The sequence below is a fragment of the Vigna unguiculata genome, chromosome 11, assembly GCF_004118075.2.
Source record: "Vigna unguiculata cultivar IT97K-499-35 chromosome 11, ASM411807v1, whole genome shotgun sequence".
Lineage (NCBI taxonomy): Eukaryota > Viridiplantae > Streptophyta > Magnoliopsida > Fabales > Fabaceae > Vigna > Vigna unguiculata.
Window position 1 is genome coordinate 41,040,314 of NC_040289.1, and position 4,992 is coordinate 41,045,305.

Genomic DNA, 4,992 nt, shown 5'->3' on the forward strand with positions numbered 1-4,992 from the left:
TGGCTCCGTGCATAATGTGAGTAGCGTGGCACCTTCCTGCTATGTGCATTGCAACTTCTTCTCCTTTGGCTCAGAATATTTACAGAATATTTACACTTATGACAGTACAACTGTGTTGAGTTTGTTTCGTCGTTATTAGATGACATCGAATAGAATAATACCTAAGTCGTAAGAGATTGAGTTGTTTTATTACGTCTTTATTGTGTTTATTTTGAAAATAATAGGATATGATATATGATAGATACATGATATATGAATATTAAAAAATATACAATAATTCTTAAAAACATAATAAATATATGATTGTTATTGTGTAAATCCAAAATTAAAACTATATATACTAAATTTGTCAATATAAAAATATAAATTATTTTTATTATAAAAGTACTACTATAAGACTAATTTTAGTAATAAAAAATATGTTAGAAACCAATTTCGTAATTAAAGACCAATTATTTTAGTAGTTAAAAACTTTGGTAATTAATGTTAGTGACCAATTTAAAAACTAATTCATAATAAAAACTATTTTAATTATTAATTTAAACACCAATTATAATTTCTTTGAACTATTTTAGTTGCAAATAATTTTTAGTTTTTAAATTGGTATTTAAATTGGTCACTACATAATTATTAATTACTTTTTGTCACTAAAATTTGTCATTACTAAAAGATTTTATTGTATTATACTATAACTTTATAAATTAGACACTTCGCTATTTCACTGATAAGTATCGTTAAAGTATCATCAAGTATCAAACACATACACGTGTCAGACATGGATACGTGACCCAAGTTGAAGTATTTATAAATATTAACCTCTTATACTTAATTAATTTGAAGTGTCATTATTTATATTTTTTAAAAACATAACTAGTTATTAATTGTTTCATGTTTGATTTTTACTAAAACATAATCAATTGAATTTTTCACTAATTAATGAACACCTTGATCATGGATAACATATGCATTTGACACTTGCTTGTTAATGATCATGAATGAGGTAACCTCAACCATGTATAAACCACTACACCACCAAACTAGAAAATTCCTTCACCAAGTCACATATAACACAATAACAATTCAATCAAGAATTTTCACCAAAATTCAATCCATATGTTCAAAACAACACTACAAAGTCATAAATGAATCACACAATTCATTTATAGTAGGCGATTTTGCTTCAAAATATATTTTGATTATCAAGATAACCAATTCTGACCACCAAAATATATTTTGATCAGGAGAGAATTGACTAGGACTTGTCCATCTATGTGAAAAGTACACACTTTGAAACAAAAATATAGTTAGACCCACACAAGTTGCATGAAAATAATAATAAAAAAGAAAAACTTAAACAAGTCTTAATAAAATGAAAGTTGAAGTGCAACAAAGAAGACACTACTACCTATAGAGTTACTACACTACACAAGTAATATAGCACAATCTAAGTTTCTAATTAAAATGTGAAATATTTACCAAATAAATCGGAATGGAATAAATTTAAGTTGGAATTGTTTTCAAACACATTTTAACTATTTTTATTATTAATGTACAAGTATTTTTTTTCTCTTACCTTTGTAGTCGTCTCTAAATATCTCTATCAAATCATATTAAATAATTTCAAAATATATCAACCAACCACAAATAGCATCAATGATACTTGATTCAAAAAAAAAAAAAAAAGCAAATTTACAAGTATACTTATATGGGTTTTATTAAAAGGTATAATACTCACTTTAAATGTGAGAAGATAATATCTTGTTTTGAACTTGTTCCTTATGAGAGAGAAATGAGTAAATGAAATTGAGGACGAATAGAGAATAAATTAATGTTGTTCCTTTTAATGGATTTGAACATGAAAATGAAGAGATTTGAAAATAAAATTTATAATTACCTTTGAATAATTTGATGAAGGTGATATATAAAAAAAATATTTTAAATTAAAATATAAAATTAAAATGTTGCCTTTATTATTAAATGAACATCGTACAGAACATATTTAGTTAAAATTAGTGAAAATAAAATTTGTGATTATTTTTAAATTTTAAAAAATTAATTAGTATAATAAATTATTAAAAGAATTTAATATATGATTGTTTGAAAACAATTTTAATTAAATATTACATTGTAATAAAATAAAAAATTATAAATTAATTTTTATTGTGATTAATATTTGTATTACAAATATAAATCAAAAGAGCAGGGCATAAAATTTTGAGTATGCTTCAAAAAAATGAAATAAGTTATGAAAAAAAAAATTCATGGTGAAAAAATATCCAAGTTAAAACAAGGATAGAAAAGTAATTACATATATTAACAATTGACTTTCTATCCAATTTTTGTTTTTTATATTGAGAGAAGTAGTATTCACAACGACTCTCTTCATTTTCTCCTCTCTCAAATTGTTACAAATCAGCAAAAAGAAAAAAAAAAGAAAACACATCCTCAAATATTTTTTCAGAAACAATAAATATCCTAAAAAAATTATTTTTGATTTATTATCATGGACATAAAACTCCAAAATGAATTTAATTTTTACAATTAATGAAAAAGTTTAGTGATAAACTACGTTATATAATTTTTCATGTATCATTTAACAACTAGTCTTACTTTATATATATATATATATATATATTGTTAACTATGTGTTTTACTACAAATAAATGTATTTTCCTAGCGAAACACATTTCTAAATAACATTCCTTTAAAAAAATTTAATTTTATAGTTCATTACTTTGTTATCATTTTAATCTGTAAATACATTTCATATATTATATTAAAATTCATATATTAATTCTAATAACTTTTAGAATAGTATAATTAATAGTAGGTGTTTGTTCTTTATTCAAGATTTTCTTATAACTATGTGTTTTAATTTTAATGTTCTTTATTCAAGATTTTCTTATCTAATCTTTACAACTACTGAATAGTTATGTATTTTCTAATAACTATATGTGTTTTAATTTTAATGTTCTTTATTCAAGATTTTCTTATCTAATCTTTACAACTACTGAATAGTTATGTATTTCTATATTAAAAAACATGTATTATATACAAATTTCCAAAATTGATACTAAGAAGCGTTATTATAAATATTGTTAAGTTTTAAAATATGGATAAACTATTTATAATATAAAATTTGAGACAAATGAGTCTATTTATATAAAGTTATTTTTACAATAAAAGTATTGATTATCCTATAAAAGTTTGAACTTTTCAAACCAAACCATTATGTTAGTAAATTTCAAAAGTTTGATTATATTTAATGTTCTTCCATTTGTTCTGAAAAAATTGTAAAAGAGACTAACTAGAGTGAAAATTCTTCTATAACTGAGTAATCAATTAACAAAATTGTATTTTATGTAATAGAAGTAGCATATAAAAAGTGACTTTAGAAAGAAAATAAAATCCACTTTCTCCTTTTCTCTTATTTGAAACCACTAAATAAAAATATTATTTTCAATCTCTTGTTCCACCTCTTTCACAATGTCAACTTCTGTTCATTCTCAATTCTTTATAATTTTATTAATCAGAGGATAACAACAACATAATCATGACAATTTTAGAATTTGAAAACATCCACTAAGCTTCTTACTTCTTTATTTATTTTTTTCTAATAATTTACATGCATGTTTAAGTTATTTGAGAAATGAGTTTTCTTTAATTCTAAAAAAGACTTTTTCTGTATTTTCTGTCTGGGTTCATCCAAATCATCATTTAGAGTAAAAGAAAAAAAATACAATCTTAACAAGTTTTCTTATGTCAGTTGTGATTATAATTGTTATAAATTTCTTTTATGATGATTATAATTTCATCGTAATTATAATTGATATATAATTGTGATTACAATCAACATAGAAAATGTTTTTAGAATTATTTTATTTTCCTTACAATGAACATTGCCTTTTATATAAATAAGTTTATTAGATTCTCAGAATTACAATTTATTACATGATCTTAACTAATTTTTAGGTAATACGCGTTTAATTTTTATTTATTTTCAAATAAGAATAGTATTTAAATATACAGCAAGTTAATAATTACTGTAGTGAGTCTAAAGAGTTAAACACAATATTATTTAGCTTTGAAAACATTCAACCTTGTGAAAAATAACATAAAGCATTTTTCATTTATTTCCTACTAGAACTTGGCGTCACGCCTTAAAATTGAATAATATTGAATAAATTTAAACAATACTGAATTTGTTTGTTTTGGCTATCTTAGTTTACATATCCAGTCCAATAAAATATTGCATATGGTAGTTTGAATCTTTAATTAAATGAATAAGATTATCTACAATATTAATAAAAAGAATATCTTTTTTAACTCTTTTTTTTTCAGTATATATAAATTCTTCCAATTTTAAATTCAAAAGGATAACACAGAAAATAATATATACAAATAAACTTATAAAGATTATTTATTTTTATAATTTAATTATAAGTTTTAATTTTATAAAAATTAAGGAATTAGTGAAATAGTTGGTACATTGTAATAAAAATTGAGTAAAGACCATTAAAAACAATCCAATATTAAATCATGCAACAAGTTAACAAGTTGTTTGATGTATAATAAAAAATGCAGACAGCTGAAAGCAGTTAAGGAATAATAAGTCAAAACAGATTAGTACTTGCATATCTATTTTTTAATTCCTTCTACTGTTTATATTATTTAATGTTTGACTCTGATATTTGGTGTACAATATTTTATTTCAATAACTTTACAAGATTACACGTGACTTGATAATATCATTAAACTTTTCTTACAAACTAAAATATGCAGTCACTTTGATAATATTCATTAGAATTTACATATACACAAATTATTTATGTAATTCTTGTTCACTAAATATAAAACTGGATAACCAAGTAACAGAGAACAATCATATAAAGATGTAGTTGTCTTCTCTTGGAACTTCCACTGCTTCTTAATGGTTCAGAGGTTCATAGGCTCACCATAAAACCTCATTAGTTGCAGCCACTTGTAACACTC